General features: G+C 39.5%; 1 protein-coding gene and 1 long non-coding RNA gene across 3 annotated transcripts in view; one reads left to right on the forward strand and one right to left on the reverse strand.

The window, feature by feature from the left end:
- LCA5 (lebercilin LCA5) overlaps positions 1-3639 on the reverse strand; it is a 55027-nt gene extending 51388 nt beyond the window's left edge. The window contains exon 1 of one of the 2 annotated variants that reach the window (XM_017890729.1): positions 3374-3639. The gene's annotated coding sequence lies outside the window, so the exon portion shown is untranslated. The remainder of the gene's footprint in view (positions 1-3373) is intronic. The other variant, XM_017890730.1, reaches the window with a different exon arrangement.
- Positions 3640-3776: 137 nt separating this feature from the next.
- LOC108541264 (uncharacterized) lies at positions 3777-17231 on the forward strand. Its single transcript, XR_001888919.1, has 3 exons — positions 3777-4076; positions 4893-5008; positions 16821-17231. It is a non-coding gene; the product is annotated as an uncharacterized LOC108541264 (long non-coding RNA).
- Positions 17232-22871: the final 5640 nt, after the last annotated feature.

Below are 22871 nucleotides of genomic sequence, written 5' to 3' on the forward strand. Positions count from 1 at the left end.
AAAAAAAAAAAAAAAAAAAAAAAAAAAAAAAAATCAATAAACTGTTAATTTCCTGACATATCCCTGTGCTCAGCTTCTTTGTATAAAACATTGCTGACTGGCTACCTTTGCTGCCAGCAAAAGAGTTCACACAACAGACAACTAGGCAAATAAAATGGAAATAAATTTAAGTGAGAAATATATAAATAAGGACATTTCTCCTCCCCAAAATAGATGAGATAAAAGTAAAACCATATTGCTACATTTGGTTTTCTCCTTTGCTGAAGAGAAGCAGTTAGTTTTGTAGAAAACTACAACTGTTTCTCTTCCACAAAGGAGAAATAAGTTTCTCCACTCTTCTAATACATGTCCCCACGTATTTATAAACATTTTCCTTATTCTGCTACTTATCTGCATAATCTTGCTTAAAACTAAACTATTTTAGTTAAAATAAAACAAAAAATAAATAAAACCAAAAAATAAAGTTTAGATTTAAAGTACGATCAAATATGATCAATCAGGTCACAGTAAATGCTACACTTAAAATGTAAGATATAATCAGCTTATTTTAAACACTTTAAACAATGGATCAAATTAAAGCATCTTAAGTACAGTATATATTTCCAAAGTTTAGTCAGTCAAATGAAAACATCATACAATGTTCACTCATTCATTAATTTGAAAGACATTTACTGAACACCTACGAAGTGTCAGGCACTGAATTATAGATGGAGCTGAAGATACAAAAATGAGTAAAATACAACTGATCCCTCACCATTAAGTAATTCCCAACCAAGAGAGAGAAAAAAATAATACGACAGTCTAAAAGTACTAATGATAAAAGGAAGCAGAGGAAGCTTAGTAAACTCAAAACTAAGATTAGAGGACAGAGGGAGTTTGAGAAGGTTTCTAGAGGAGATAATACCTAAATTGAGTCTTACGGTATTAGCAGAGGTTAAGCACAATTATAATTTCACGAGTGTGTGTGTTTGAACAGTGGGGTAGTAAATGAGGTTAGAAAAAGAAGACAGTGAAGTACGACCCTGTTTCAATAAGAGGATGCAGCATCTGCAAAAGTAAAAAGCACTAGATAAGCATGGCATATCACCAAACAGCAAATACTTTACAACTGTGCTGTCCAACACAGCAGCTTCTGAGCACCTCAAATGTAGCTATTCAGAATTGGCATATGCGGTAAGTGTAAAACACATGTGGAATTTTGAAAACTTAGTACATAAAACAGACCATAAAATAGCTCGTCTATAATCTTTCTTATATTGACATATGCTAAAATAATATTTTGGATATATGTGGTTTAAAAAATCTATTAAAATTTCATCTGTATTTTATTGTGTCTACTGAAAAAATGGATATACCTCACATTCTACTTCAAATGGACAATGCTAGCTTAAAAGGGTGGGATTGGCTGGGGAGTAGTGCTAAAGTAATAATAAGTGGGACTGGATCGGGTGGAAGATAATATCACAAGAAGAATCTCTATGTCATTAATAAGTTGGTTGGAAACCAAGGCTCTTCAGTAGGGTTAATATTATCAGATCTGACATTTGCAAAGATCCATCTCCAATCCAAGAATTGGAGGGCAAGAAAGCTGGAGGAAGAATATCAACTGGTCTCGATAATCACTGACAGATAGTGTTTTGAAGGTAGTATAACAAGAGATACAGAGTACAGAATTGATTCATAAATGTTTTTCAAGTAAGATAAGCTACACTTGGTGACAGATTAATTATGAAGTATGAGAACAGAGAAGAACGTGAGTAAATTCCAAAGTTTGGGGCTTGCAAAATTAGGAGAATGTGGTATTCAAGCAGGACAGCTTTGGCAGGGAAAGGTGATGGGTTCAATATTGGACATATTGAGTTTGGGATGCCTATGAATGGGAAATTTATGTGGAAATACCAAAAATTAGCTACAGAAGTTTGACAATAACTCAAAAGTTCCAGATCAGAAATAAAACATTGGGAGAGTGTTAATAAAACACAAATAGTGTAACCCAAAGGAGAGGAAGAACACAGCCAAGAACACAGAGTAAAAAAAAGAAGACAGAAGACTGGATTATGGGGAAAAACAATAATGAAATATAGTGGGCAGAGGAAGAAGATCCCACAAAGGAGTTGAAGAATGACAGGCAGAAGAAGAACCCAAGAGAAGGGTAGCATCTTTATTTTAACGGGCTTCCATTGTGTCCTACAGAATTACAGTTCTACAATATGTTTAACGGAAGAGATGTGACTGACAAAAGAAGAAAAATATCTTTTCCAAAGTCACAAACTACTTTTTGATATTTAAAATGATACTTTGTCAACTTAGAGAATCAAAACAAACAATTATTTCCTATAACTTATTTGGATAAAGATACTAGCTAACATGCAGGAAATCACAAAGTGAAATATTTAAAATGGTAATATAGAATTTAAATGTGGAACAACTGGAAAGAAACATAGATTAAAATAACCACGCAAAAGAAAGAGGGAATGAGTAAAGAACTGGAAACACTGGTTTTACCATTCTAAAAAACATATAGCCACTCCCAAAAACTAATTTAAATGACTTCTGATTCCAAAGACATCGCTAATGCAAGTTATTAACGTGAAGATAAAGGAGGGCATAAATATGTATGTGCCCAAGTATACTTTCCAAAGAACGAAGTGAACGAAAAAGGGGTTTATATCAGATGAACTGGACCAGGGCTCTTCACTGTTAAACACTACCCCACGGTCTATCTAACGTAAACATACTATATCTGAGTACCCACTCCAACTCGAGTGTGCCAAAAAGGCACTTTTTTTTTCTTTTATTTGCTAACCATCTTTACTCCTCTCATCCCATCCCTGAAGGATGTATAGAAATATCACAGCCTGGACAAGTACGGCTTTCCACTCTAATAATAACACATCTATTATTATCCCAGAGCTACCAAAGCCTCCTTTTCCTTCTTGGCCCTTGGCCCTGCCCCTCCTCTCTAGTCTTGAGTCTCCAAGGGCCTCCAAGGTTTTCGTTTTGTTTGTTTTAATAACTCTTAACCACTTCTCTAGATCCGCCTGCTCCCTTCCTTCTCTTCCCGGTCCCTGGAAGTAAATACCCCTTCCCAGCTCCTCTCCTCCTAACTTCCCAGTCCCCCCAGTGTCAGTCAACCTCCCTTCCTCGGGACCCTCTCAGGAGCCGAGCTCTTTACTCATTTTCCAAAGTCTTCCTTCTCCTCGCGGTCCCTAAATCCTCCCCGTCCCTAATCCCTTCATCTTCCCTGCTTTAAGAACCACCCGCAGGCCCCCATCCAAGAACGCCCCTTCGCCAACTCCCAGACGCTTCACCCCAGCATCACCTCGCACCTCTACCTCCTCCGCCCCATCTCCACGCCCACTTCAAAGCCCACCTCCCACCCGCCAGCTCTTCCACAGAGCCGATGGCGTCCCGCCTCTTGCCTTCCCTCTTAGGACCGAACTCCCATCTGGGGCCTCGGCGTCTGGCCGCCAAAGAGTGGGTGCCTGGCTCCTGCAGAGGCTGCGGGGCGGGTGCCGAGGTTGCCGGGCTGCCGGAGGTTTGAACACAGGGATAGCACAGGGGCGAGGACCGCGGATCCTGGGTGGCAGCAGCGGTAACCTGGGCTCCAGGGTAACGGAGGCGGAGGCCTAGACTGCACTACGAAGAGACCGCAGCCAATCATGATGACTCTAGTCGAGCTCCCATTGGCCTCTGTCTCCAGACGGCCCTTTTTATTGGCTTCCGTGGAACTGGAAGGCGGGACGGCAAGTGCGGGAGAAGGCCGACTGCTCTAGCTGTAGCGGAGACCCCAAGTAGGGAAATTGGGGCAAAACGCGGAGGGCGCCAGGCTCCTATGGGTTGTGCTGTGCGAAGGCTTGACTGCTGAGCGTAGCGGGCTCTGGGAGGGACGCGGGCGGAGGGCAAAGTGGGTTCATGAAATGAATTGTAAAATTGGCGACTGCTTAATGTAAAACACTTAATTGCTTAGATTTCCTTTGGGAAATAACTTGCTTTTAAATTGTAAACAAATTACAAACAAACGGCAAGTGCTTCTGGGTCTTCTTACCGAAATGGCTGATTCAGGAGGATACGGGGTGAGTGCACTAATGTTCCTGCCTCGAGATCCTGGCCGTGAATCACCAACGAGCCGTGAGTTTGGCTTGAAAGTGATTTTTAGGTTTTGGAACAGGTTTGGGGTGGAATGGCATCTGAAATATTGCACACAAGTTTTGTTTTGTTTTGTTTTTAAGGAACGTTTTGAGGAGCATGTCAGTAGCCTATTGAGAGCTGATGTGTGACATATTTTCTCTTTTAAAAATGGCGTTAATTGCTGGAGACAGGGAAGGTGAAAAAAAATCCTCTTTCATGATGGGCTTTAAATGCTCCGAGCCATCTGATTATCAAGGTGGTTTAATACTTACTCTGGCGGTTAATTGCTCACTGGCCTTTACCACCATTCTGTAGAGAATCTAATATTTGAAGGCAAATGCTTCCCAATGAATCTTCTAACCATGAAGATTGGTAATTCCTACTTCTCGCTTAACCTCGTTTTTCCACCTTTGCACTGTTTCAAAGCTTGCATTTTATCCTGTCAATACATTATACTTCAAGTTACAGACTAACCCACCCAAACAATATTGTGATTAAACGTAAATTTCTGTATGCGAAATATATCTGTACAAGATGGCAGTCATCTGTTAGTGAAAATAAGATGAGTAATCCCTAAATTGCACTGAATTACTTTTCATCAATTCTTTAATCTATCTCTGCTGACACTCTTAAAATAGCTCACTGATGGACTCTGTTAGAATTAACATGTAAACGTATGGGTGGATTACTTATAAAGGAAGATGCTAGGAAGAATCAGGAAACATGCCGTATTTACGTGGACAAACAAATGTCTGTCACAGAAGCGTCAAATCAGGATTGCTGAAGGACAGCAGAGAATGAAACCACCATTTATTCAACCCTCCGAATGCTCCAGGCAGTATAATCTCATTCCATCTTCATTCATGACTCCAGACAGGTATTGCTATTCATTGTTTATACTTGAGAAAGCAGATTCAAAGAAGTATATCTACCTTAACATACTAAAGTAGTAAGTAGTAATGCCATAGTACAAGCCTAGGTGTGCTTCCAAATTTCGTGGTTTCAGATTTAGTGCATTCAGTGTGTTTCACCTACAGGTTAAGAAGTTGTTGGTAAGCAAGAAAATATTTAAAACGCTGGGAGAATCCAAAAAATTGTCTAGTTGTGTGTAACATATTCTCAGGATTCTTACAGTGTAAATAAAGTCACCCCCTCATATTCAAAATAACAGTATCAGTTTGACCTTGAAAAAAGATCAGAAAATTTATAAATTTACAGAAAAACTAGTAATTACTATTTTAAAAGGTTACCCCAAAATAGAAAACAGTTTTAAAGTTTTATGATATATGGTTTTATATATTATTTTTGATAGGGCTAGAATTTTCTAAGGTACCATTTGACATTTTATTTCACTGCCACACAGGATTCTGCTTTTCAGAAATAAAGGAAACAAAGTTAACCAAACCACATTTATATTTCTGCCACTTGAAATTATAGTTAACAGAAATCAGACTCTTTCTTGTTTTTAAAGATTTTACTTATGAAATAAATTCTGCAATGGTCATTAAGCACTTTGGTGTTTTATTTTTAATATTCCTGGGCTTCTTTCATTGATAGTGCAATATCTCCAGATTTGCTGTATTGCTAACTGAATGTTCATTTTCTGTAGGACTTCGATTGGCCTCTTTAATGCTATATGGCAATGATATAGCTGATATAATGTAATTAAAATACTCCTACAAATGCTTACTAGTAGGATTATTCTCACTTCCTTTGGGGAAACTAGTGTCGAGTTTGAATGGTTAGAAGTTTCAAAAAAGTAAAGGTAGATAAATAGACTCCGTAACTGTAGACAGAGAAATTACAATGACCATAATTTGTAAAGGGGGGACATACTATATATAGTATTTTGGAAAGCACGTAAGTATAATTATCCTTAGCTAAAGTTCAGTTGTCTATTTCATACCATTCTACAAAAAAAAAGAAAAGCACTGTCACAATTTTATATAATTTACAGAAATGTGATACATAAAATGCAAAAATTTTATATCTAACTTCTTTATGTCATGTTGCTTGGAAATTTTAATTCAAAAACAGGCAAAAATCATCTAAAGTGGAAAAAATTAGAACAGTTATTCACTGTGGGGATGGAGGTGGGATCGAGTGGAAGGGACTGAAAGTTAATTTTGGAGTCATGTGAATATGCTGTTTTGACTGACATGGTAGTTAAAGACATTTTCCGGCTGGGCATGGTAGCTCATGCCTGTAATGCCAGCACTTTGGGAGGCCGAAGCAGGCAGATCACTTGAGGTCAGGAGTTTGACACCAGTCTGGCCAACATGGTGAGACCCCCATCTCTACTAAAAATCCAAAATTAGCCGGATGTGGTGGTGCATGCCTGTAGACCCAGCTACACATGAGGCTGAGGCAGGAGAATCACTTGAACCTGGGAGGCGAAGGTTGCAGTGAGCTGAGATCACACCACTGCACTCCAGCCTGAGTGGCAGAATGAGAATCTCAAAAAAAAAAAGTTTCCTTTCTCAAAATTCATCAAAATGTATAAAATACATGTGCTTTTCACTGTATGTAAATTTTACCTCAATTTTTTAATGACTTAAAAAAAAAAAAGAATGCATTGGCTTGTATAACAGAAAAATCTAGTAGACCTAGCTCCACTTATGGTTGGATCCAAGTGCTCAATATCATTACAATTTTTTCTTCTCTGTCTCTTGGATGTACTTTCTATGTGTTGGTCTTATTTAAGGCAGGCTTTCCCTTCCAGGTATGGCCACCATGCTCCAGATTTACATTCTATTTACCTAGGAACCCCAATGGAAAAAGAATATCTCTTTCCTGATTAGTCCATCAGAAATCTTAGTATTAACTCTGACTGTCCACACCTGAATATAAACTAGTAGTAATTACTGTGGCCAAGGGTTTGCTTGGGGAAAGAATATGATAAAGTCCCCTTATCTTTCATGTTCGCTCAGAATAGTGAGGCGATTCTCCAAAGGAAAACTGGAATGCTGTTACTAGAAGAAGAAATACTGGACAAAGCTAATAGATGTCCCCAAAAGTGATAATAATTTTATTCAAATAGGTTCATAGATCAGTCTGGTGGGCCTGTTTTCTCATTTTGTTTAAGAAAAGCTCTTGTAATTATAAGTTCCCCAGTCTATAAATACAGATGAGATTAACCAAATTTTGTTACTTTTTGACTGCTTCTGCTTTATAGTACCCCTCCCCTCCAAAGACTTCCCCACCAATAATTTCTGGGACTTCCTAGAGAGTGTCTCATACTTACAAACACATACCTACCTCTACTGGGCATCCCACTAGGCAAGATACCAGGACCACTGCTCTGCCAGGCAACAGTCTATCCCTCTTCTCTCCAGGACCAAGCAACTCCTGCTGGTGGCCACTGTGAAGTCACTGAGTACCACCACTTACACCAGTGGCAAAGTTGAACTGGAATTGTGCCAGTTATATGCCTTTTGTTTCTCAGATCCTAGCCTGGCTTTCTATATTCTACTTTTTTATTTATTTATTTTGAGAAAGAGTTTCGCTCTTGTTGCCCAGGCTGGAGTGCAATGATGCAATCTCAGCTCACTGCAATGCAACCTCCGCCTCCTGGGTTCAAGCGATTCTTCTGCCTCAGCCTCCCAAATAGCTGGGATTACAGGCATGCACCACCACATCCAGCTAATATTGTGTTTTTAGTAGAGACAGGGTTTCAGCATGTTGATCAGGCTGGTCTCGAACTCCTGACCTTAGGTGATCCACCCACCTTGGCCTCCCAAAGTGCTGGGATTACAGGCGTGAGCCACTATATTCTACTTTAAGGTGCAGGAGCTAGGACTCAACAAACTGCATTTCCCAGACACCCTTGCTGGTTGGCTTATCAGTAGGTTCTGCTAAAATGGGGCACTTAGGGAGAGGTTGGAAGGTGGACATTAGGAAAAGTTCCTTCTCAATGTCTCTGTTCCTGTCAGGCAACAATTGGCTCTAGTCTAATATGTCTTTTACTCACTGAATATAAAAGAGGAGACTAAATGAATGTGCTTGTTATTATGTTTGCAACGTACACTATTACTTTGTCTCCTCCTTCTCCTCCTACCCCCAAAAAACCCATATAAGCAACAGCAAAAGAAAAAAAATCCTCCACAAAACTTTTACCATCTTACAGAGAACAACTAACAGTTGATGACCACACAAGAATTAAAATGTGTTGAAATAAGGTCTTATATTTGCCTGGCACTCTACAGAGTACTTTCATGAAGATGACCTTGTGGTCTTTTTTTTTTTTTTTTTTTTTTTGAGACGGAGTCTCGCTCTGTCGCCCAGGCTGGAGTGCAGTGGCGCGATCCACAATCTCGGCTCACTGCAAGCTCTGCCTCCCGGACCCATGCCATTCTCCTGCCTCAGCCTCCTGAGTAGCTGGGACTACAGGCGCCCGCCACCGCGCCCGGCTAATTTTTTGTATTTTTAGTAGAGACAGGGTTTCACCATGTTAGCCAGGATGGTCTCGATCTCCTGACCTTGTGATCCGCCCGCCTCAGCCTCCCAAAGTGCTGGGATTACAGGCGTGAGCCACCGCGCCCAGCTCGACCTTGTGATCTTAAACAGCCCTGAGAAATAGAATATAGATGAGGAAACTGACCCTGAGGATAAATCAGATTTGTCTTAATAGAAATAGAATGTGATCCACCCACTTAATTTTAGATTCTCTAGTAGTCACCTTAAAATAAGTTTTTAGGCCAGGCGCGGTGGCTCATGCCTATAATCCCAGCACTTTGGGAGGCTGAGGCGGGCGGATCATGAGGTCAGGAGATTGAGACCATCCTGGCTAACACGGTGAAACCCCATCTCTACTAAAAAATACAAAAAATTAGCTGGGTGTGGTGGCAGGCGCCTGTAGTCCCAGCTACTCAGGAGGCTGAGGCAGGAGAATGGCATGAACCCAGGAGGCAGAGCTTGCAGAGAGCAGAGATCGTGCCACTGCACTCTAGCCTGGGCGACAGAGCAAGACTCTGTCTCAAAAATAAATAAATAAAAAAAAAGTTTTTAAAAAGTAAGATTAGTTTTATTTAATATTTAATATCCAAATTATTTCAACTTGAAATCAATATTTTAAAGTCATCGATGAGATATTTCACCTTTTTTTATACTAAGATTTTGACACCTAGTATATATTTTGCAGTTACAACACATTTCATTTCAGGCCAGCCACATTTCAAGTACTCAGTAGTCACTTGTAGGTTGTAGCTAACCTCTTGGACAGCACAGGATTAGATTATTTACCCAGAGGTATATAATAGAAAGTAATGGTCCCAGGTAGCGAGCTTCTAAAAAAGAAAATATTGCTGGTCTGGAAACCCAGAGTCCTTAATTCCATACATGGCTCTGCCTCTTACTAGTTGTGAAACACAGGATAAGGCATTCTTTCTTAAAGTTTGGTTTATGGATTTGTTAAATGGCATCAGTCAGTTGTCTTTAATCCCCCACCCACTTTCTGCAGCAGAACCCTTTCTCAAGTAAAATCTTATATGGAAACCCCATATTAAAAACATAAGAAGCATATTTAAAACATAGTAACTGTCTCTGTTGAAGGAGGCATAGCAGCAGGGAGGTGAGGGGCACAAGTGGATTACAATCTGTGTAGTCTGCACACATACACACACAAAGGCATCATCTGAGGAGCCTCTGACAAACACTTCAAGTACTCTACAGACATCAGTATATTGGTGTTTGATTCACATTGTTAGTTTCATAGAATCATCAGTTATTTATAAATATAAGAGGGCCTTTATGATCAATTATTCAAGTTGTCTTCTGATGTCGTTTTTTCCTTACTAAGAGACCCTTCTTTTCAAACAGTACCTTTTAAAGAAATATAAAACAAAACTGCTACTTAAAATCAGAATTGCCCTGCAAAGTTGAAGTGTCTACGAGGAATTAAGAACCCTAACAACTCAGCATCTCTCAAATACTCTCTTCCATAAGTGGCCCCCAAGAATCCTCTTTCAAATCACTCTGCAAGGGTGTCCAGGGGATAGAATACAGTCATGGGTTCTCGGTTCCTGTTTCTGTTTTGGCCAGTAAAGCCCCTTCCTCATCCCTCTTCTGCCTAACACTAGAGACAGAAACTAAAAACCATGGCTTTTCAGGCTGCTAAAAGCCTAAAATAAAACAGAGCAACGACGACGACAAAATCAAGCGGGTTGGACCGCCTTACAACTAGAGCAAGCCAATGGAGTTTTTTTTGTTTTGTTTTGTTTTTTGTTGTTGTTGAGACGGAGTCTCGCTCTGTCGCCCAGGCTGGAGTGCAGTGGCCGAATCTCAGCTCACTGCAAGCTCCGCCTCCCGGGTTTACGCCATTCTCCTGCCTCAGCCTCCGGAGTAGCTGGGACTACAGGCGCCCGCCACCTCGCCCGGCTAGTTTTTTGTATTTTAGTAGAGACGGGGTTTCACCGTGTTAGCCAGGATGGTCTCGATCTCCTGACCTCGTGATCCGCCCGTCTCGGCCTCCCAAAGTGCTGGGATTACAGGCTTGAGCCACCGCGCCCGGCCTCCAATGGAGTTTTAACAACCAAAGATTAAGCCCAGCTCCAACCCTTTCATCCAATAAGGAAACCGAGGCCCAGTGAGGTGCTTAAAATCCCACCCCAAGCTGGTGTCAGAGCTGGAATAATCACTGCTGTGCTGGAGCCAGCTGGTTCCAGCTTGCAAAAGCCAATTGTTACATTTTCAGAAATTTTGCAAGCCAATTGATGTCACCCTGGTAGCTCAAAATCAACCATGGTGAAAATATTTACACCACGGAAACCAACAAATGCTGCAAATCATAGCCTCCCCAGAGCCGCTTGTTAAACCTTTACCAGCACACCTCCGCACCCAGCATTCCTGTCTGGGTCTTTATGTACTACCCAGCAACCTGAGAATAGATGTGCTGCATTTTGATAAGAAAAAAAATTTAAGTTAGTAAAAATCAAAAATAAACCAAATTAGAAATTGTGTCTCTTCATGAGTAACAACACCTAAAATAGCAATTTTTCTCAATATTTACCATTTCCTGTTGTGCAGCACATACTGGTTCCTTTGATTCTTTAAGCTGTTATTTGGAGTATTCAGCTACTTTAGGGATTATTTTTAACATTAGATGAGCCAGGCAAATAAATGTCTAAAACTTTATTTTTAAATGTTTAAAATTTTAAATGTTTTAAATTATTTAAAATTAAAGCCCAAGCATAAAATAAGGAGAAAATAGAAGAAGCTACAGAAACTACTGCTTGAGTAGCAACTCATCTGATACAGTGTCTCGGTCTCCCTCTAGTTCTATTTCTGGCTAGGAAGGGTACTGAAAGGTCAGTGTAAACAAATGCTGAAGTCCTCAAGCTTCTCAGCTGGCCTCATGTCTCCCTGTATTTAATCTTCCCAACTGAACTTCTGACTCGTCATCTTAACAATGACCTGTTTCCCTTTGCGAGTTCCTCCCCTTCCCTGGCCGCTTTTCTTTTTGTCCTTTGTGGCGCTGCTGCAACTCCCCTGCAGGCCTGTTTGGGCATGCTTGCGATGTCAGATGCCCGTACTTCAGCTGTCCTTTTGTATCCATGGTGACGGATGAAAAATAAGCTGCTTTTCAGTGATTTGAACTTTAATCCAGTCAAATGATGCATGCTTTATTACTCAGGTGACTTTTCCCAATACTTTCAGATCACTGAAATCTTGAATTATTAAAGAGGAATTAATATATTTATGTTTTTACCCTTTCTTTTCTTTTTTTTCTTTAACCATTATTATGCCTTGGTAAATTCAAATAATCTTTGATCTTATCACCTGAAAATTTTGTCTTCATAATTAATAGAAAGATAATTTCAGAAATAAGATTCCAACAGAAAAGAAACTAAAAGATGTTTAGTTCCCTCTCACTACATGTACATAAGTAACTATTAGGCTAAATAAAGCATGGAGGACCTGCACAATACTAGGGAAAACAATGGAAACTGTAAAACATTGACAAAGTTGTGTCATCCAAAACGCTGGCCACTTAACACTAGTGATACTTGAAATTATTAAATAACATTGACTTCAAATCTTTCTGCATTTAGGAAAGAGAAAACCTAAGCCTGATGGTAGTCTTAGCACCTTGCTAACGTGCTGTCATTGTTTTTTTTAATAAACAACAACAACAAAGGGCAGACTGCATACAACCTTGGTAAGCAATAGCTTCTAGTTAAAATGTTTCCATTTTCTCAACTTTCATATAAATTTATATTATAAATAACACTGACTTTCCAGGGATGTAAAATTTCCTTACATTAAAAAAAAAAAAAAACCGTAATCAATAGTACAAGTGAAACAAGTAGAGTTGAGATCATGATATCTGGACCAGGCAACAGGGAAGGAAGAACAGGGTAGCAATTTCACGTGCCTTGGTCTAATCCATAACACAAAAATTAATTATTGGGAATAGAACCCAGGTAGACCCTAACATTATGACACTATGATGTTGCCAAAGATATTTAGGAAAACCATAATATTTGGATGAATTAAAAACTTTTTTTTCCAGATAATACAAATAAGGGGGTAAAAATGATTAAGCTTGAAAGTGTCTTCAGTCTTCTTTCTCCCACTTCCTGCTTAGTGGGGTTTTTCCTGCTGCCTCAGAATTGTGGCTACTGCCCAAAGCTGAGAACATTCTCTAAGGAGCCATAAATAATTAGGAGTCAAAACCTCCCACCAGGGCTTATTAAAAAGTGTATGACCAACCGTACTGCCAGCAACCATCACCCTAGGAAACTCCTCTCTTCACTTTTACTTCACCGTAAGAGAGGTGTGTGTATGGGAAAGAAGGGAAGAAACCATATTTGGCTTCTTGGAGAGGGTTTTCGTTCTCCCAAGGAGAGAGTGGATGGGGCTGAGAGTAGGAAGTCCAAGAAAATAATTCATAGCAATTCATAGGGTGCTTTGAAGAAGAGGAGATTGGCATCTCCCTTCCTGAGGCCCGCTAACTAGCAACTCCTTTTTTTTTTTTTTTTTTCTTGAGATAGAGTCTTGCTCTGTCGCCAGGCTGGAGTACAATGATCTCAGCTCACTGCAGCCTCCAGCTGGGTTCACTGCCTCAGCCTCCTGAGTAGCTGGGATTACAGGCACGCGCCACCACGCCCAGCTAATTTTTTGTATTTTTAGTAGAGGCAGGGTTTCACCATCTTGGCCAGGCTGGTCTCGAACTTCTGACCTCATTATCCACCCGCCTCAGCCTCCCAAAGTGCTGGGACCACAGGCGTGAGCCACTGCGCCCAGCCTAAGTTGAAACTGTTTTGTAATTTTGTGCTACCATTGGACTAAAGCATTTGAGACAGTTCTTGGGAGAGTTTCCCATTGTTCATGAGGCATCCATAGAGACTATTCCCTGTTTCTAGTCTAGAAATTTCTGAAGATGGGTGTAGCAAAACCACTGCCTTAAGGCTTAAAGACATAGTATGCCTGAGAAGAGGCTAAGACTAGACTGCCCACAGTCTGGTTCTCTATGACCTTAAAGGACATGGCAAGGACCACTGAGGTTTTATGGTTCCATGAGTTAGAGGAGAAGCAGAGGAGCATGATCCACCCCAGGAGGCTGCTGGGTGGTAAAGAGCGCAACCCAGAGATGAAGCTGGGAGGTACACTACTGGTAGACTTGAGGGAAGTCTTTCTTTTCCTCACAGCGACAGAGGGGTGCTGGGTAACGCTGAGCATTGCCCAAGGGCACCCACCACACTTGACCTGTCTGGAGAACATCTCAAGCCTTGATGCACTGGCATCTGACCTGAATATGCTGAACCGGAGTGAGGCCCTTGTTGCCTCCCTACCCCGATCCAAGGGCCGTTTGCATAAGAAGCTGGATCTATTCCCTCTCCCTCCACCAGAGACTGCTCCCCAACATCAGTCCATTGTGGTGGAAAGAAAAGAGGTTGAATTAGAGATTAGACTGAAGTTTTAAAACTGGACTATACTTCAAACACTGAAAGTAATCAGAATATTATAGAATGTGTCCGAAATGTTTCAATGATGAGACTCTGGAGTTCCCCTATGCATAGTTGAAAGCAGTGATTAGGGGGGAAAAATGTAATTTTTGTTAATACCCTAAGAAGCTGAGACTGCTGAATTAACATATATAGTCCAACTATATACATAATAATAATAATTTTTTGAGACAAAGTCTTACCCTGTTGCCCAGGCTGGAGTGCAAGGGCACAATCACAGCTCACTGCAGCCTTAACTTCCTAGGCTCAAGCAATCCTTCCACCCCAGTGTCTCAAGTAGCTGGGACCAGGTGTGCACCACCACACCTGGCTAATATTTTCTGTTAATTTTTTGTAGAGATGAGGTCTCACTATGTTGCCTAGGCTGGCCTCAAACTCTTGAGCTCAAGCTATCCTCCTGCCTCAGCCTCCCAAAGTGCTGGGATTATAGGTCTGAGCCACTGCTCCCAGCCATACATAATTTTGTGTCATGAATTTTCATTTACTAATTAACAATTTTATCATCTTAAAAAAACTTCATAAGTATCATTTATAATAGTTTTATATTTCCATTATATATATGCCAAATGTTTTAATCTTTATTATATTATAGGACACTGGTGTTATTTTTAAATTTTAAGATTTAAAGTATTTGTTCCCTTAAATGTGATTATTATTTTCATTATTAAACATCGACTGATCATTGGACAAAGAGATTCTGACTACTTAGTTTTTCATTAGGAGAAAGTTTGAGGTATTGCTCAACCAGCGGGAGTTTTGATTATGTGTGTTTACTAAGCTGGCAGCACTGCATGTTTTATCCTTCTAGTGTTTGCCAATTTGTTCAGAGCTGAGGGCTGTAGTACTACAGGAAATAACATGTCCTTGCCTTCTAGAATGTAGGTACCACAAGGACAGGAATTCTTTTTCATTCTCTACCATATGTCTAGCACCTAGAACAGGGTCCAATGCTGGATAGCCACTAAATAAATATTTTTTAAATATAAGTAAGTGAAGGTAGTAAAAACTAGGGGTGGGACATAATTATTCCTCATCGTCAGCTTTTGCACAGTGGTTTATGGAAACCACGTAAGTAGATGGTTAGAGCAAGTCTGGATCTAATAGGGGAAACAATGAAAAAAGGCAGGGCCTACAGAAAACAAAGATGAAGGGGATGAGGGAGTTTCAGGTCCCTGGCATCAGAACCAATATCAATATGATCCTATGGCTTTGTTATTAAGATATAAATTAATCCAATGAATAAGATATCAAGCTTATAACAAAATGACTGAAACCAAGCAATGCCATATAGAGGAAATTATTGTAGTGTCACCAAACGGTTAAACAACACATTTCTTTATTTCTTTTTTTTTTTTTTTTTTTTTTTTTGAAACGGATCTCGCTCTGTCGCCCAGGGCTGGAGTGCAGTGGCCGGATCTCAGCTCACTGCAAGCCCCGCCTCCGGATTCCACGCCATCTCCTGCCTCAGCCCCCGAGTAGCTGGGAACTACAGTGCGCGCCACCTCGCCTGGCTAGGTTTTTTTGTATTTTTTTAGTAGAGACAGGGTTTCACGGGGTTAGCCAGGATGGTCTCGATGTCCTGACCTCGTGATCCGTCCGTCTCGCTCCCAAAGTGCTGGCTTACAGGCTTGCAGCCACCGCCGCCCGGCCAACTGGAACACATTTCTAATCCTCTGTTTCCACAAAGTCTCCATGAAATGACAGAAACGCCATGAAACAAATAAAAAGCATTTGTAAAGTTTAAAAACACAACATTAAGAATGAGGGGCATGGAATGAAGACAGCAGTTCACAACAAGTTCAAGGAAATTCTGGAAAGTACAAACTAAATAAAATCAGACTAAGGGAGCAAACGAAGAAATAAAAACTTACAGCCCAAAATTTCATAGGTAAGAGGAACATTTTTCAAAAGAGGCCCAGAGAAATTCAAGTTCAGAGGCAACATTTGCAAAAGCCAGTTCAAGATGAGGCTGTCACCAATGTAAACATGTAATGATGTTTTGGTCAATGCATCACATAGTCAACATTGGTCCCATAAGATTGTAATGGAGGTGTAACATTTTTTATCTTTCATATCATATTTTTACTCTACGTGTTCTATGTTTAGATATGTTGAGATACACAAATGCTTACCACTGTGTTACAATTGCCTACACTATTCAGTATAGTAACACGCTTAACAAGTTGGTAGCCTAAGTATTCAGTATAGTAACGTGCTTAACAAGTTGGTAACCTAGGAGCAATAGGCTATACCATATAGCTGAGGTATGTAGTAGGGTTAAATAGATGTTCCAAGCAAGCCTAACAACTGTTTTAAAATAACAAAATCAGGGAGGAGGAAGGTGGGGAATACCTATAAGTATCCTAATCTCCTCATCTTTTATAACAGTGAGTTAATAGATACTGTCTAAAATTAGTAAGTTAAAAAATAAAATTGAAATACATTATTTTAGATTAAAGAGTAACCGTCACAAACAAACAAATAAGAATTCCTTAAAAACATTCAGTGGGCTACTGACAAAATGATTATCTGTGGGGTAAGGAGAGTTTTACACAGACATATTTGTATCATTTAATTTTTTCTGTGTTTTAATGTTTCCTTGATTAAAACAAATTTTAAATGCATAGTAAGAGAAAACATGAGGAAATACGTTAAAATCTTAATAGTGATTTTTTTGATTAGTAAGAATTATGGACCAAAAAAAATTTTTCTTGTTTTCTACAGTTCTGCATTTTCCAAGTTCTCTATCTCAATTACTTCCATGGTAAGAAAAAGTTATTAACAAGATGTCATGACCATGAGTTTGCTGTTAAGTTTCATGCATATAAATAAATAATTTGAAGCAATATTTAGATGAAAGGAGGAGAATTAAAGAAGTCAAGAGGAAAGGCTGGACTTTTGCAGCTGCTGGTAACAGGAAAAAGTAGAAACTGGAACTGAAGGAAAGAAACTGGAGCCCGTATCAGAAAGAATAAATTCTGACTGTCTACTGGAATGGAAAGTTTGGCCAGCCATAGAGTTTACTAAGCCACTCCTGGATTTTTTCCTAATGTAATCCTCTGCTTAGGTAGATATATATGTATAATGAGAGCTTCAGATCCTTTTTTCCTCTCTTATTTATCACAACCAGATAAAAATCCAACCACCACAGAGATTAAAATGAAAAGAAGAAAAAGATCACTGCTTCCTGATTTTGACCTCACCAATCATGTCTGCCACCAACTAGACATTATCTTATAGAGTTAGCTTCATGATCACCTGACTACTATTCCTATTTGGTCAAGGAGTCAAGGTATTGAGTACTTACTTCTACAGGATGATCACCAAGTATGGTGTGGTTAGTGCAGAGTGTTATCAGAAAGTAATAGCCGTCATAGGAGATGCCTTTGCACAGCAGCCTTGGTGCTCGCTGAACTATTAGTGTCCCCAGCAAACCTGTCTCACTTGTACTTCAGTGTCATAATCATGGTATCTGTCTCTGTGCCTTTATTTTCATATTTTCCTACCAATGCCCCAGGAAAACTATATTTTCTCACAAAACCAGCCAAGATTTTCTACAAAAGTCAATGGTCAAGGGTGCAATGTTAGTTGAACATCAAAGAGCAGTGTGCCAGTTTACTATGGGGAAAGCTAAATAAAAGAAAAGAAAAGAAAGAAATATCCACTATTTCAAGGATCCCAGGTGAAGGCCACTTTCTTGCAATGTTTCCAAGATTTGAAAGAGTTACTTTTGAAGGATATTTTTGTTACATTTTGAAGGAATATTTCTAATACCCCTGATGGACTTTTTCCATTACAAGCTGCAAGGACGTTTTAATCAATGTAAAAGTTCTATGGAATTATAAAACCTCACTCCCAAATTATTTAATATATAAAGAGCAGTAGACAGTATTGAAATATTCAGGGAGCCATGACTGACTTTGCAGTGGGCTGTCTAAAAGTCAGCTGGGATCTTTTTGGTCAAGACTTCACTTACTAAAATGAGGTCCACAAACAAGCAGTGTCATCAATGATATGAATCACTCATAATATCAGAAAACTTTTAAAAAATAACATAATTTTTATAATTTTAGAAAAGGAGAGGAGGAGACTATTTCTTATAAAGAGTTACAGCCTGCAAGGTGGCCCTCCTGCAGACTAGGAGGTATGCCTCTAGCCAAGACCAGAGACAGGCACGTTGAAGGAGGAGGGGTTGGGGTAGGAGCTTTATGCTGAAGAGTTTGGCTAAACATACATGCTCAACTGGTTACAGGAGGAGCTGTGAATATTCATGAAGGTGGTCCTAAAGAATTGAACAAACATACACGTAACGTACCACCCATGTTCACTTTGTGGTGGAGACTTAACACTTAAATATATTACAATTAGGCCCTATATGTAAAAATGCCTTTTCAGGCCGAGCATGGTGGCTCACGCCTGTAATCCCAGCACTTTGGGAGGCCAAGGTGGGTGGATCACCTGAGGTCAAGAGTCTGAGACCAGTCTGGCAAACATGGAAAAACCCTGTCTCTACTAAAAATACAAAAAATTAGCCGGGTGTGGTGGTGGGCACCTGTATTCTTGGATGCCTGGGAAGCTGGGGCACAAAATCACTTGAACCCAGGAGGTGGAAGTTGCAGTGAGCTGAGATCGCACCACTGTACTCCAGCCTGGGTGACAGAGTGATGCTCTGTCTCAAAAGAAAAAAATAAAAGTCTTTTTGGGACAAAAGCATGTGAGCGTGCAGTCTCTGTAAACTGGCGAGAGCCAGTCCATGGTCAGTGGTCCTCTTATGAGGAGAAAGTTACTGAAACCAGTCTCTTGTCCAATCAAAGCTGTAGTTATGGCTGATGGAACAGGGGTTCCGTTCGTGTCTGTGAACTGAATGAGCTGTAATTGTTTTAACATTGCTTATCTTTAGGTCAGTGCTTGCTTAGTTGCCAAATAAAAAGAAAAACCTTGTGGCAGTTAGAACACAGTTTAAGTTTAGGGGAGTATGACTTAACCCTTGACTGGCATGGCCTTTGGTCCTGTTTATAATCTGGGATCTTATTGCCAACAAGACTCTGTTCTGTAAGTCTTATGATCTCTACTTTAGCATTGATCTTGGTCAGTTTTTGTGTCTAAACCACAAAAGAGGGAGGGTATAATGAGGTGTGTCTGACGTCCCATCCTGTCATGGCCAGGAACTCAGTTTTAAGGTTCTTCTGGGATCCTCTTGGACACAAGGGGGTCCATTCAGTCGGTGAGGGGGCTTAGGACTTTATTTTTAGTTTACAGATCCTAATCCAGATCTACAGAATAAGAATATTCATTCCAGGTGATTTGTATGCGCAGTAAAGTTTAAAAAGCATTGGTTTAGGAGAATCCAAGATTCCTTTGGGAAAGTTCTCAGATGTCAAAATAGGAGCTCTGCATATTATGAATTTCACAATTAACTTCTCAGCATACTATACTGGTTATTTGGTCTTCGTGTTAAGTTAGATGGTTCTCATCATGCTAAACAGTACTTCAGATTACAGTTACTCTAAGCATAAGACCCTATGTCCTAGGGTTTGGAACCAACTCCTTCATTGTTTTGGTGAATTAGACCCTTTTAATTGTGATTGCAGTAGATTAGAAAGGAGTCCATCTCCCTAAGAGTATTCAAGTTTTAGTATGGAAGCTGCTTTTCAGTCATCACTGGAATTTTCCTATGAGAATCACTTACATAATCTACACAGCCAAATGCAAAAAGAAAAGACAGAGTACGTTAAGGAACAAAGTTAACATCTCATCTGCATGGCCTCTGACCTTATACCTGCCAGTCCCAATGTTACTGCGATCAAAAATGCAGGATGTTAAGGAAAATGGTGTTTGTATGTTTTGTTAGTAAGAATTAATATGGAAATAATTTGCAAGACTGGTTTCCAGTGAACCTCTTCAAAATCACAAAAGCTCAGCTTTAGGCAAGATATACACATGTCCAGATAACTGGGTTTAGAAGAAAGAGTTCATCATCTCAGTAAAAATAATCCATACTTGTGGCTCCGGTGAAGAAACACAAAACTTGGTAGTGTACGTTTTGGTTTCAGTTTGTTTTTTACTACTTGCATGAGCAAGTAAACGATGCAGAAAAACAAGAAGGGTGATTCTTGCAGCCCTAATGAACAGGCACCATCAGAACACCAAAGAGAGTCAGAAGACTTAATTTTGTGAGACAGAGCCATTTTCCTCCTTTCTATGAAGTATCTCTGATAATGTACAGTTTTATGAGAAAATTATATGATCTGGACCGGGTGTGGTGGCTCATGCCTGTAATCCTAGCACTTGGGAAGGCCGAGGTAGGTGGATCACTTGAGGTCAGGAGTTCAAAACCAGCCTGGCCAACATGATGAAACCCCATCTCTACAAAAAACGCAAAAAATTAGCGTGGTGGCACGTCCCTGTAATCCCAGCTATCCTGGAGACTGAGAGGCAGGAGAATCGCTTGAACCCGGGAAACAGAGGTTGCAGCGAGCCAAAATTGTGCCACTTATCTCCAGTCTGGGTGACAAAACGAGATTCTGTCTCAAAAAAAAAAAAAGAAAATAAAAGAAAAAGAAAATTATATGGTGGTCTGACCCCATTTTTTAAGGACTCTTCATCCTGAATAAATACTACAGTATTATTCATAAACTATCATATATGTCACCATCTATTTCTTAAGGATCACTTTTTAAAATTATGTAGTCAATGGAGCCATGTTGTTGAGAAATTTCAGCTCACAAGTATGATTCTCAATGACCTTTGAAGAACAGTGACTTGTCTTTCCCTCTTATTTTTCCTGTTGTGACCACAGTAGGTGTATTAATACCATATCATTGTGATGGTTATCTAATGCATTTAAAAAATTAAGTAGGAATTTCTAGGAGTTATTTTTATATAAGAAATTCCAGGAGGCAGAGGTGATATAATTTCCAAATCACAAAGTTTTTGCTAAGGGACATAATGTATGCAAAAATATTAATAAGACTTTCTAAGCTTCTCTTGACAAATTCTACTAACAGTCATTTGAGGGCTCTTGTTTCTGGAGTATTCTTTGAAATTCAATAGAGGATTTATTGATGAGTCTGCAATAGGGAATAAAGAATGCTGATCTGAAATTTGTAATTCTAATGTACTTTTCTCTAAATCCTAAAATCCAGTCAATTGGAATATAAGTTAAAAATATAAAATTCAATAGCTTTCATATTGCAGTTTGGTGTTGTTAAGAGCACAGACTTTGAAGTCAGGGGTCAGAGACCTGGGTCTGTCACTCAGAAGTTGAAAACTGGTACAAGTTACTTAAACTCCGTAGGTTTTAGTTCCCCTGTTTGTAAAATGGAAAATATAATGACTACTTCCTCAGTTTGTTTTGAAAATTAAACTAGACAGTTTCTTAATAAACCCCAAGGCCAATGGATGTGGATGTTATTATATTATCATTATATACTTGGCAATATTATTATATGCACAAATATTGTTATTACAGATACTGTTATTTATGTCTGGCAATATCTAGCTAGATAATGTAAAATAAAAGATATTTACTTCACAACAGTCATATTTTGTGACCTACATAAAGAAAAAATCTAAAATTATACCATATTCCTAGAAAGGAAAACTGAATAATTTAAAGGTGCTAAATCATCCCAAACTGATTTATAGGCTAATTGGCATTTTAAAAACCATCTTATTAAACTTTAAAAAATGATCTTAAGACCACATGCAGTGGTTCATGCCTGTAATCCCAGAACTTTGGGAGGCTGAGGCAGGCGGACCACCTGAGGTCAGGAGTTCAAGACAAGCCTAGCCAACATGGCAAAACCCCGTCTCTACTAAAAATTCAAAAATTATCTGAGCGTGTTGTTGGGCACCTGTAATTCCAGCTACTCAGGAGGCTGAGGCAGGAAAATCCCTTGAACCCGGGAAGTAGAGGTTGCAGTGAGCCAAGATGGTGCCACTGCACTCTAGCCTAGGTGACAGAGCAAGACTCCATCTCAAAAAAGAAAAAAAAAATCTTAATGTACTTGGATGCATACACTTGGACGCATAAACTGGCAATCTATGTTTCGTTTTGTTTTGTTTTGTTTTGTTTTGTTTTGTTTTGAGACGGAGTCTCACTCTGTCGCCAGGCTGGAGTGTAGTAGTGTGATCTTGACTCACTGCAACCTCCGCCTCCTGGGTTCAAGCGATTCTCCTGCCTCACCTTCCGCATAGCTGGGATTACAGGCGCGCACCACCATGCCCACCTAATTTTTGTATTTTTGGTAGAGACAGGGTTTCACCATATTGGCCAGGATGGTCTCGATCTCCTGCCCTCATGATCCTCCCGCCTTGGCCTCCCAAAGTGCTGGGATTACAGGCGTGAGCCACCCCGCCCGGCCAGAACTATGTTTTTAAAATGAAAATTAATAATTATGAAGAAAGATATACCATATCCAAATATTAAAATTTTATACTGCTATGAAGTTTTAAAATAGTACAACATAAAATAAAATATATGATAAAGTAAACTTCCCAAATCAAAGAAAACAGAAAGATCATTCACTAAATGATTCTGGGACATGTCATGGGCTTCGGCAACTTTGTTTATAATCTGTACCTCATACCATTTCATCAAACACATAGCAAGTGAACTCAAGAAGTATAAAATTCAAAATATAAAAGGAAGATAAAATAAAAGCAAATATTTATCAAATTTCTGCAAGAAGGAAACGTTCTAAAATTAAAGTAGTGAAAGATGTTACACTCAAAAAGGCTGACAAATTTGATCTTTTTTTTTTTTTTTTTTTT

The sequence above is a fragment of the Rhinopithecus bieti genome, unplaced genomic scaffold, assembly GCF_001698545.2.
Source record: "Rhinopithecus bieti isolate Rb0 unplaced genomic scaffold, ASM169854v2 scaffold_20307, whole genome shotgun sequence".
Lineage (NCBI taxonomy): Eukaryota > Metazoa > Chordata > Mammalia > Primates > Cercopithecidae > Rhinopithecus > Rhinopithecus bieti.